This window comes from Melospiza melodia, chromosome 1 (assembly GCF_035770615.1).
Source record: "Melospiza melodia melodia isolate bMelMel2 chromosome 1, bMelMel2.pri, whole genome shotgun sequence".
Lineage (NCBI taxonomy): Eukaryota > Metazoa > Chordata > Aves > Passeriformes > Passerellidae > Melospiza > Melospiza melodia.
Genome location: NC_086194.1, coordinates 135,754,649 through 135,767,087, shown reverse-complemented (window position 1 = coordinate 135,767,087; position 12,439 = coordinate 135,754,649). Strand labels below are relative to the sequence as shown.

The following is a 12,439-nucleotide window of genomic DNA, read 5'->3' as shown; positions in this document are numbered from 1 at the left end:
GGCAGAACAACACAGATAATATGAATCTAAATATTAAATGCAATTAAATACAACATGCACATAGAATGTGTCATGTTACTTATTGTACTTACATGAGCAATTTACAAATGTTAGTAATAAATATGCAATTTTTAGAATATAATCTTGAAGTATGTGGCTGCATGTGACAAAAGTGACAAAAGGTTCTTAAGCAGGATTTTAAAAATGGTCCAAATCCACTGGAGTTAGACAGGAAGACAAATAACAGATTGACAAACATATCACAGCAACATTAAGTTTTATATATATAAAATAAAGTAAAATAAAATTCATATCATCATCATCATCACCATCATCTCAAAAGTGCTCTAACCAAGCATTACTTAAATGATTCTCCTCCATCCTGATTCAAACTGCATATATCTATAAATGCACATGCATACATGAGAAACAGCTTCCTTGTGGTTGCCTAACCTCCCAAGTAGCAGCATGCACAGATTAACTTGTCAAATAGAGAGACAAAGGTCATCACAAATCCAAAGGTCTGGGTTCACTCATGAATTTGGGTAGTTACTTAAAACAGACTTGTCTAGTACTGTGGAGAGGCACTAGATGAAGAAGACAACTTAGACAATACTCAACTCAATTATTATCTTCCCTGTCCAGTAAAGCCTTAAAACATTTCCTCCCATTTTTTAATGCAGACTTTTCCAAGACCTCAAATTGTAACAGGAAATTATTTGAGTGATTTTTGTTTTTAAAGAACACAGCAAAGCATCAAGAGACAAATTGCCTTGCTCTTTGATTTGGTAAAGACTGTTTGAATTTAGGTTGAATCTCTCCCTGAATCAACTTTTCCACCACATTAATTAATATTTGGGACTTGAAGGCTGTCAAATGAAAGATGTTATAATGCCCACCACAGCCCTAGTCTTATCTTTTTTAACTATACTTTTATTGCATAATAGGGCAATAGCAGTAAATGAAAAATAACAGTACGCAAACAGCCTAATAATGCATGCTAAAAGCAACCAGGACAACACATTCAATTTTCCCTGGGATTGTCTAATTATTCTTCTGATGGCTCAACACAATCTTTTCACAATTGCTTCCTATGGGGCATGCTGACACATTGAGTTCATTACATAGCTCCTCTTTAAAGCAAAAAATACACAGGCATTTAGGGCAAACACTTAAAATTCAATAGTTCAGATTTTAATAAACTACATTGGGAGCTTGCAACTGGATTATTTCTAAGGCAGTAAGACACCCGCCTTATAAATTCAAAACAAATAGTCATAAAGCAATATCAAGATATTCATCTTGCTTTGACAAACTCAACAAACTCAAAGCACCTTATTTTTTCAATGGTTCTTCTCAGAATACATTCACACAGGTGACATATTCTTTTTTTCTTTTTGAAGTCATCTCAAAGCTTCCAGAAGTTTCACTGGGCATAGCCACAGGATAGTTTATAAACCAAGAGAGACTGACGCTATGGCAAAGATCAAACGAAGTCAACACGGCATCGCCTTCAACCACACGTGCCATCTTTACACTTCCAATGGGGCACACTCTTCTCTTCACTGTGAACCAGTCACGTCCTCAGCACTGTCACTAGAGGAAGTGTGTCTCAATTAGCACACCTCATACCCCAATTGCTTCCCAGGGGTTAGGGTGCATTGGCCTTGGCACAGCTCAGCACCAACACCTGGGTCAGGTACTGCAAAACGAAGCCACAGACAAGCACACGTCCCCCATCTGAGAGCCCCCACCAGGGGTTTTCAACAGCTCTGCACTTCATCCACCCCACGAGGCTCTGTCCAAGCCTCTCCCCAGGCAGCCCCTACTCCCAGGAGCACAGCCCCCAACAAGAGGATGCAGCCAGTGCCATGGAACACCCCTAAGACCAGAGGGTATGAAATCAGGCAGAGGATAAACACAGGCACTCATTCGACAGGAGAACCCTTTTATTTATTTATGGGTGCAAGTCAGCCAACCTGACCTCCAGCCTGCATGTCCATTTATGCATTTTCTGTCCCACATATATTAATTTGTGGTTATCTTAAATATTTTATGAGTTAAGCTTCATTCCACTCCATTATGCACTGAAAAGAGAACAAAACAGCTACTAATGTCACAGATAAGTGTTTTTACTCGCTATAAATTCCATCCACCATCATGTGACTAGACAACACATGCTCCCCAAAAATAAGTGCTTCTGCTCATCACACCTCCTTTACTGAAGTAAAGTACTATTTCTGTTGATTAACTGTGAACATCAAAGCATAAAATATGGCAGTTTCAGTTACCTGAACTGCTCCATTCCTGAACAGTCACATGCAAACTTCAATACTTAGCTGGGATTCAGGATACATGCAGCTAGGAAGGCATCCAAAATCTGACAGTAAGGAAACTCCTTTCAAATCCCCCACGTGCATTATTCTTGTACTCATCCATCAAATTACCCTTCCATACACCAAGTTCTTAACCCAAAATCACAGATGAATCTTCAGTTTATGACCCTTCCTCTCCTCCAAGAATTTGCCCCAGGGAACTTCTAAGCAGCTGCTATCTCCCATCTCTGCCATTACTAAGACACAAAAGCCAGAGTAGTTTAAGTTTTGGTCTCTCATCCAACTCCAGACTGTTCGCACTACATGATCTTTCTAGTTTGGATGTCCATCCATATGTTCCACTAGGATTTAATATTTTCTGTACATAAGTGCCCAGAACTATGTAAAGTATTTTACACAAAGTCACCCTAATACCTTGCCTAATGACTTGTCTACCTTCACTGAAGAGCTCTTCCAGAGCACCACGTTTGCTCCCCTTTCATGGTCAGCATCAAACAAGAGTCATCCCTGTCTATGGCTGTCAGGCCTTTTCCTCCAAACCTGTTTTAAGGGATGACTTGCCAGCTGATAGCAGATGTGTTGTTAATAATCACTCAGTAAATAACTCTGCTTTTAGAGCTATTCAACTTCCTGACATTCCTATTGTTTCAGTCATCACAGACATTCAATTCTTCCTGTGCAATAATCCAACCCACCTCGGTGCTGACTACCAACTTTGCCTCATCAGCAATTGTCCTTCTCATACAGTTATTTCAGACAGTATGGTGAAGCAAAGAGACCAGCTCTCCACTAACACTGATGCAGAGCATGAATAATTGCTTTATGAGGCAGGCAAACTCATAATTTCTCCTTCAGGAGACACCTTTAGCTAAGCCTCACATTTCCAATTTAGTTATTTTTGGTGTATATACATGGAACTGAAGCCTTCTGCTCCTATTGTCTAGGACATTCAGTATTTAGCCAGTAATAATATGACTTTAGTCTCCCATGACCTAATTGTGGCAAATACATGATGCTCTTTATCCTGTTTTCCACTTAGCTTTATATACTTAATTACTTTTTCCATTCCAAATTTATTCTAAATCCTTAAATTCTATTGTGACCAGAGTAAAAGGTGTGAAGATATCCTTCTCTTTTTAAAAGAAATAGAACTATACATCTTTTGCTATCTTGCTATCACAACTGCTACCTTCAGCCTAACCCAATAACACCCAATTCTATTTTTTAACCTGGCTCCAATGGCCTGCCCCAGCTCTTTCAGAACACAAAAGCAGAGACCCTCAGACTTAATTTGACTGGGAGCAGACACAAGACATTTATTCCAGTCATTTCCATTTGGCACCCTATCTTTCTCCCATATTCAATCCTCATGCATATCTAAAACTAAACAACTAAAACAAGAAGTGCTAATTTTAGAGGCATCAAGCATTTTTCATACAGCCTGGTCCTCACAACATCATAGCCAAATTCTCTTCTGCTCTTTTTCTTTTTTTTCCCCTCTCTTCATCTTAAATTTCTTCATCCTCTAGCTTTTGGCAGTTCACATGCTATCCCTGCAGTTTCTGCTCTCCAACAATCAATCCCCTCCTTTACTTCATTCCTTTTAGGTTTTCTGGTAACTTGCAGTATCTTATTCTCACAGCAAGGTCCCCAGCCCAACTTGGCAAGCTTTTGCTTCTCCTTAAAATGCAGTTTCCAAGCAGCTATTGTACCTTACACTTCAACAGTCCAAGCTTTTCTCTTTTTTTTCAATTTAAACCTCCAACTCCTACAGGCCTTTAGCTCCATGGATAATACAAACTAGTTCTTCTAACTTCTCAGAACTTGCCCTACTAAAATAAAGCTTCCTTGAAAGAAAAACACTTCATAGTTGACATATTCTTACCCTTCAGTTTAATTAAAAATTATTAACTTGAGGCTGATCAACACATGTGCTTAAGGCCTTATGGGAGGGAGCTGTAATCTAGCAGCAGAAAACAAGACACACTGTTAGCCAGTGAGAGACCAGAGATGTTCCAGAATTTAAAGATACACCCTCTAGTTCTGGGCAGGCTGTAAACATAAGCCTTTATTTACTCTGCATTCCACTACAATTAATGGCCAAAATCTACCCTACGATAATTCAGTGTACTGACTTCTAACTTAGCTAGTCAGCACTAGGAAACACACTTACAAAAGCACATTTGAGAAACACCTTCCCTTTACACACTAGCACACTATCCAAAATGAGCTCTGTAGTTCTGAGCAATCAAAACTTATTTGCAAAGTTGTGTCCTACAATTTGAGTCAGTTTTGCCTTGCTAAATCAACCTTAGACCTCCAGATTTTGAAAGAGAAGCAGGAACCTTTAAGAGAAAACCATCTCCTACCCAGTGGAAGACTGCACCTATATTAAATGCACGATTTAATTATTCCATTAAATAACTGGATCTTCAGCATGGTCACCACAAGCCTAAGAGAGGCAGACAAGGAAGGTGAAGGTGGCCAGCTGCTACAACACAACACAGAAAGAACCTCTCCAGCAAAGTGACAGCAAATGATCTCCAAATGATCTCCACAAGAACGTGGAAAACATGGTTAACTCTTAACTTTAGCTTGTGATACAATTTGCTTAACATGGACGCACTGGCATGAAGGCAGTCCAAGGCCTTCTGTGCAGCAGAGTGAACTTGTTGGCACGGGCTATCCGTCCCATCGAGGCAGCAAATCACACTCAGCACCACATTCCTGGTGTGCCTGCACCTACACGGCAGAGCACAGGCACCTGCCTGCTGCCTCCTGAAAGCCAGAGGGGAAACTCAGTCCCGCAGCATGAAATAGCACCTGACATGCTAAGTTACCAACCCACGTGAAAAGGGGGCCCTGAGAGGGCACTCAGCTGTGTCAGCTCCAGCAGCCCCACAGCACAGCAAGGGCTGCCCACCATCCACGAGGGATTGATGGTGGTCCCTGCATCCACCTCCCTTGGCCACCAACACCATTGTGTTCACCTCCCCGTGGAGCACCTCCGGGCTGCTTGGTGCCTTCTGCTCCCATGACCAGTCTCACCAATTTAAGCCAAGCCTTTCCGGGTGTTCTGCCACCCTCCAAACTGGGGAGCATGGCACCGGACACCTTGAAAAAGCAAGTCATTGTTAGCCATGCACACGGAAACAGCATCCTACCTTTCACTCCAGAAGCGCCTAAAAGTGTTTTATCCTGTTAATTCTAGGTCAGTTGAGCACACGTGTGGTATGGATTACACTGACCCTTTTAGAGCTCTCAACATTTTTAAATAAGTAGGACACTTAACGTTAGATGCCCATAAAGCTGTACACCTCCTGTACACCACACACCAAGATCTGCCAGTAGGAAAAACTAAGGAATAGTTGCTTTATAAAGCACGGCTCTTATAGCACACAAGTACAAATGTGAAATAATTTATAAATGCCAAGTCTGACCCTGTACCACACTAAATCAATACAGGCGTTTCACAAAAAATGCCTGTATTGGATGAACTGAAGTGACCTTTGCAAAACCACCCAACAAATCAGCACCAGATTTACAAACAGTGCAAGAATTTAGTACAGCTCAATACAGCTGAGTGATAAAAGGAGCTACATTGAAGATAAAAGTTGTCCTGATGTTTACAAAATGCAACAACACTGTCATTGCAAGTGCAAAGAATATGTTTCGTCCTTAAATACCTGAATATCTAGAGACTTTAAACACGAGGAACAATCAACAAGCAAAGGACCATAAAATTCAAGCTTAAAAAGTTAACACTACGATTCACAGGAGATGTTAATTTACCAGTGCCAAGTCTTTGCAAGTTTTAACCTTCGTCTCTGCACTATCAGCAGGCGTACGTGTTGGACCCTTACACACAGATAATCCCATTGCTTTCCCTCCTTTCCACAGATGCCTGGCCTGAGCGAGGGAAGGAAGACGAGCAGGGAAAAAACCCAACGCGTTTAAGTAAATTACCTTTAGGAGCAGCCTCCTTCCCTCGCCCAGCTAAAGTTTTCCTGGGGTCAGATTAGCACTCCGAAAGGAGAGCAGGCGCCGGCAGGCCCCTTGTCAGGCGGTGCAGTGACAGACGCGGGGCAGACCCAGGGGAGGCAGCCATGTGCTCAGCCCCGCATCCCCCCGAACGGGCATCCCGGGAGGAAGTTCCCACTACGCTCCGACTCGGGGAAATAACTCGGAGGCGTCCAACAGCTATCGCTTCCAGCGGCTTTCTCCCGGGCCATACGCTTTCCCGTGCCATTCAGCGAGGCGTTTCAGACGAGCCAAACCGCCCTACCCGCTCCGCCGCGAACCCGCTCGCGGGCTGGGGGCCGGAGCCGCCGCCCGGGGCCGGGGGGCGCAGCCGGCTCGGCCGGTGGGGCAGCGCCCGCGGCACCCCCCGCTCGGGGCTGCACTCCGTCCCCTCCGGGAGCCGCCCGTCCGCCCGCCCGCCGACCCCCAGCAGCGGGGCTGGGCTGGGCTGGGCTGGGCAGGGCGGCTCCTGCTGCAGCCCCCGGCTGGGGGAGCCCCCGCCCGCCCGCCCGCCCGCCCCCGGGGCAGCGCCGCGCCCCAGCCCCGCTGCAGCCCCCTGGCCAGACACCCGCCGGGGCTGGCAGCGCGGGGTCCCGCCCGCCCCGCTCCCGGGGCCGCCCCAGCCAGCGGGGGAGCCGCGGGACGGAGCCACCCTCGGCCCCGAGCCGAGCCGCGCCTCGCCCTTACCGTGCTGGGCAGCGCGGCGCGGGAGCCCCCGGAGCGGAGCGGAGCCGCGGAGAGCCGGAGCAGCCGGGGCCGAGGAAGGCACCGCCGCCGCCGCCGCGAGGAGAGGGCGGAGGGGGCGGAGGATCGGCGGCCGAGGGGAGGAGACGGGGGCGGGCAGGGCCCGGGTCGCCGGCGGCAGCCGCCCGCCCGCCCGCCGTGCAGCCGGCGCTTCCTCCCGACGCGCTGCCGAGCCGGGCCGGGCCGGGCCGTGCTGTGAGCCCGGGGCGGGCGCTGGGATCGCTCCGTGCCCGGCCCGCGGCGCACAAAGGGGACCCGGCGCTGCCGCCTTTGTTCGGCCGAGCGGCGCCGGGAGGGGAGGACGGCGCGCTGGGCGCTTCTCCCACACGGAGATTGTTCCTCCGGCACTGGCAGGCGCGGAACAACTTCACCGGAGTTAATTTGGGTCTGTGATGAAAACTCCCCCACCTGTGCCAAGCGCTGCTCGGCATCCAGCACTAAAGTCAGCCTACGCGCGGTGCTTCAGCTGCCTGTTTATGCCTCAGGAGCTGACTGGTGACTCCGGTTAAATTAAGGGTGGGTTTTTATTGCTCAGGGTAGATGGCATCGCGAAGATTGGTATCTTAGTATTCTGTGCTTGGCAGCAGCCAAGAAGCATTGAAAAACGAATTTCAGATATACCTTTTGCCCCATTGTCTGTGGTAGGTCACAGATCTTTCAAACGGAGCTACTCATATTACGTACGTGTCCAATTAACGTACCTTTCTTAAAGCTTTTTTTTTCTTTTACACCATATTTTAGTGCTCATCCTATAAATCTCCTCCAAGCTTACCGATTTAGTCATTCAGTTCAGGTACCTGAGGTTAATACATGCAGTCTTGTCATGCCAGTTAAAACAGTAGAAGTGGGAGAATTTCCCCTCATTCGCATGTAACTTAGAAGAAACTGACAGAAATACCCTTCTATGAAGGATAGTTAGACTTTAGTCCTTTGCGTAGAGGTGGAACAAGCAGTCACTGTATATCCACAAGTGGACTCTTAAGAAGGCAGCAACAAAAGTAGACTACCCTAGGGTTGTTATAACCAGGAGTAAACTCTAAGCAGCTTCTTTTAAAAGGTCTTTTCACATAATGTTCATTAAGCCCCAGCAGTTAAAAGATCCCACCTGGGAGCTCTCACTATGCAGAGTTCTGCTTCCCAGACTGAGAGGGCAGAGCAGCACAGGGCTTTAGATGCTAAGTAGGCTTAATACTAGGCCATGTTGCATTTTTGTGCTCCAAAGAAGCAGATGATTTATCAGTTCCCCTAGCTAATTAGCTAGAAATTTTCTGCATGGTCCATGAGGAAGGTATGTGAGGAAGGAGAGGAACCCATGGCGTGTTTCTGCTTCACTCACACAAATCTTCTGCTTCCTGCACGCGTTAGCATAGCTGCATCAGAAAAAGGGAATGAAAAGTATGTGAATTTGGACCTTTACTCCTGTAGCTGTGTTGTGGGGGGAATAATTTTCTGTTTTATCTTAAAATTAAAAATTACGTGCTTGGGGGTAAAAAGTCTGAAAATGTAAAACAGTGTAGTAAACATGAAGAAGCCTGCCCAAGACATCAGTCAGCCTTAAATAAAGCCAGTGTGCTAGAGGTGTAAGACACATCCTAGGTGCTATTGAGATCTGCTTGCTGCCTTATGCACTAGGGCCAGAAGCCAACCATCAGCCCTGCAGCGTGTGCTGAATGGAGCCTCTGCCACCCAATGCCACAGTCATTTGTCACATGTCCAATCCACAGGCATCCCACCTCTTGTGGCCAACTTTTACAGGATGTGCATTGTGCCCTTCATTCTTTGGGCTGGATGTACGTAGTAAGGGGAGGAGTAAGTAAATGAACCATTATGTGAAATTAGATTACATGTTTGAGCCAGAAAATTCCCCAATTCCTCGTCAAAACAGTGGCTTATCAATATTTTAACTTCAGATCAATATGCAGACGTTTGCTAAAGCCTAGGTGCATGTATAGCAGTTCTGTTGTGCCCTTTCTGACAAAACAAGAACTATGGAGTTGTTCCTTACACTACTGCCTGGTAAGTTTTTCACACCCAAGAATCAGATGATGAACAGCTGTATGAAATTATGCCACACTGTGCAGCTGCTGCCTCTGGGAAGAAGTATGGAATAATACAATTAGTGCCTCACCTTCTAATATAGCTACCAAAATATGGTCTTTGTTTTCACTGTCAAGACTAGTGACAGAGGCCTCAGACAGATGACCAACCCATTGAAGCAGAGGTGAGAGGTCCTCCCAGTGCAAGGCAAGCTGCAGCCTTGAGCTCATCACAAACGCCCATGGACTTTGTCACGTGCCAGATCCCTTTAATGAAACCAGCACCCTGGCCCTAAGATGACATTAAGGGTGCATTAAATTATTGTCTTCCTACACATACCTTTGTATTTTAAAGCACTGTAACCCTGAATTTATAGATCACATATAAGACAGGAAACTAATTTTATAAACATGCATGTACCCAAATAAACTTGTTCAGTAAGGCTGCTAAAAAGGAGTAAAAATTGTACGTAAGAAATTATGTTGTCTGGAACTAAGTCAAGAACCCCTGGAAATGAACATAAAATTATCACATTCCAGACTGATTTCTTCTTTGTGCTTTCCAAATAACAGATTATGAAAAAATGAAATAATCCTCTCAGTCCATTAAAATACTTCACAACTTTCAAAAGGTTTTGAGATAAAAAAATTAAAACCCCGCCTATTGATCATAACTCTCTTCCTAAATCCATATTCTTGTAAGACCAAGAATAAAGCATTTATTGCTCTAATCAATTGCTTTACTCAGAAACAGCTGACACCACTTAAAATTGTGTTAATTAACACAGGTTCTCAAGGTCCAGTTGTAATGCAGACAAGCTGTGTCCACCTTAAACAGAGCCTCGTTATTGTTCACGCTGCTTGAATCTGCCATTAATAGTAAGTCTCCATCTCACAGCTGCTGCTAAACCTAAGGCCTGCTTGCATTCAAAGAGGATTTCAGTTCTAGTTTGGCACAGTATATGCTATTCACAAAGTCACCTGTAACTGTAAGAATGACTGAGAACAAAGCCACTCATTTTCCACTTGTTAGCTCTAAAATCCCTGCTGGGGAAAGTTTGGGGTTTTGATATGTCTTCCTTGTGTAGACTTATGTGTAATGCTCAAATACATTAAAAAATGCAGACTGCTGCCTGAATTACTGCAGCACTCAGGCTGAATAAGCCATAGCGATTCAAGAGTGGTGCAGCCTTCCTTAGCTGCCCCTACCCCTGTAAGGGTGTATGATATTTAACCTTGTAAATGTTCTCTCCAGTCTCCCGACCAGGAGGTGTGAGCTGGGGTCAGCCACAAGCTCAACTTGTTACAACAACAGGTTACAAGCTGTAACCTGCAGCAGCTACCCCTTCACCCTCCTCACCAAGTATTTCAGCGTAGCCAGCATTGGTTAAATCCATTAGTGAGGCATGTGCACGGTCTCTGATGGTCAGCCTGGTCTGCCTGCTCAGACTCTCCAGCCGTCACCTCAGCTGTGCCTGCTGAGGTGGGAGTGAGCTGGCCAGACAAAACACTGCTTTAGCCATCACAGCTGGATCAGCCCTTGTCTGCACATTACTGAGTTGCATGCACACATTCAACAAAGCTCAGTGAGCAATGTTTCACAAAAACATGGCTGGGTTCTGTAGTTCTGTATTTGCTCATTTGCTCTGGATAGTATTATATAAGTTTGGGGGTTTTTACTTTGATCATAAGCTTTGTAAGAAAATGTCTGAGCAACATGTTACTCAGGCTAAAAATGGTGCAGGTGTTTAGGAGTGCTGGGAAAAGTGTTTTCTCAGTGTTGTCTGAAGTAGGGGGCTGATGACAAAGGAAAGGTGTTAGTCATGCTGACCCATTCTTCTGCTGCTCAGTAAGAGGGAGAAACAAGCCAGAAATCTCCTCCTCAGCTTCTTGAAGGTCTCAGCACTACTTGCAATCACATAATGGTGATTGAAGATTGATTTATGTTGGAAGAGACCCTCAAGGTCCTTGAGTTCCAGCCCCACTGCCATAAGCAGAGACACCTTCCAGTAGACAAAGTTGCTCAGAGCCCAGTCCAACCTGGCCTTGAAAATTTTCAGGGATAGGAAGCTGTTCCAGTGTTTCACCACCCTCATAGTGAAAAATTTCTTCCTTATCTAATCTAAACCTACCCTCTTTCGGTTTACAGCCATTACCCTTGTCCTGTCTTTAGGACTGTTTATTTTCCAGTTTTGGAAGGTGTGTGGAGGTAATGCCAGCCAAAATGAAGGAACTGAAAGATGTGAGGCCATGACTGTGTCACTTGACATTCTGCCTCAACCCATGCAAGCAGAGAAATAAAGACACGTCTGCTCCTGTTTCCTACATACACCTACTTAGAGAACACAGACCCATTAAAGCTGAGCCAGACAGATATCTTTTCTTTAATTAGCTTGTCCTTTTAAGAGTCCCAGGAAAATTATTATAAGAAATGCCATATGATTGCCCAAGAACAAATGAGATATGCTTTTAAACACCCTTTATTACTAACATTGCATAAGCATTCCAACAATCAAATCTAACAGTTTGTTATCACAGTTGCAATCCCTTTGGCTTAGTAGCAGCAAGATGAATAGCATGTCATATCTCTTATCAGCAAATAGCTGCCTGCCTTTGTAAACAAAACTGTCAAGACTGATTCTCCATACACATTTGCAAATTATACTCATTGGTTATGTGTCTTGCGGCATATTTAGTGTGCTGCCAAGGGAATGCTACCCTCTCATCAGTTTTATATGTTACCAAAATCATAGTATTGTCAAGGAACAGGTAGGTACCTTGCCAGCTGTGGCTTGATTTCACCAATGTATTCTACAGATCCCTGATGAAAAACCTACTTATTATCTCATTTAGAAATATTCAAACCTAGCATGTAAATGTGAAATAAATGTGCTATTCTGATATTCAGCCTGCTCCAAAGAGCCCTGTGTCCTCATCCCAACACCAGCATTTTACTTACTGTCTGGCCAGAAGGAATTCAATTTCTTGTCTCAGTTTAACTGTATGCAATGTGATAATAACATCACTTATGCAGTGGTGGAAGAGAGTAAATTAGTTGTAGTGTGTACCCTGTGCTCTAAGGATATAGAGCAAAATATGAACTTATAGTATAAGTTCAACCGCCCCCCAAATGTCAAAGGTGCACCCTTTGACATTTAATGATTTTTGAATTTTATTTAATCTGCATAGTAAATGCAGAGGACAAAACTGATAGTCACTGACATTTTTTAAAGGGAGGATTGTCTTTTTGTGATTTTTATATGGAAAAACCTCTGGCCATACCACATAAACTATAATATGTAT

The 12,439-nt window shown here is 44.6% G+C and overlaps 1 protein-coding gene across 2 annotated transcripts in view; it reads right to left on the bottom strand.

Moving 5' to 3' along the window:
* FAM110B (family with sequence similarity 110 member B) overlaps positions 1-7,142 on the bottom strand; it is a 113,115-nt gene extending 105,973 nt beyond the window's left edge. The window contains exon 1 of one of the 2 annotated variants that reach the window (XM_063169072.1): positions 7,044-7,142. The gene's annotated coding sequence lies outside the window, so the exon portion shown is untranslated. Of the gene's footprint in view, positions 1-6,302; positions 6,564-7,043 lie in introns of those variants that run through there. The other variant, XM_063169080.1, reaches the window with a different exon arrangement.
* Between the last annotated feature and the right edge of the window lie 5,297 nt (positions 7,143-12,439).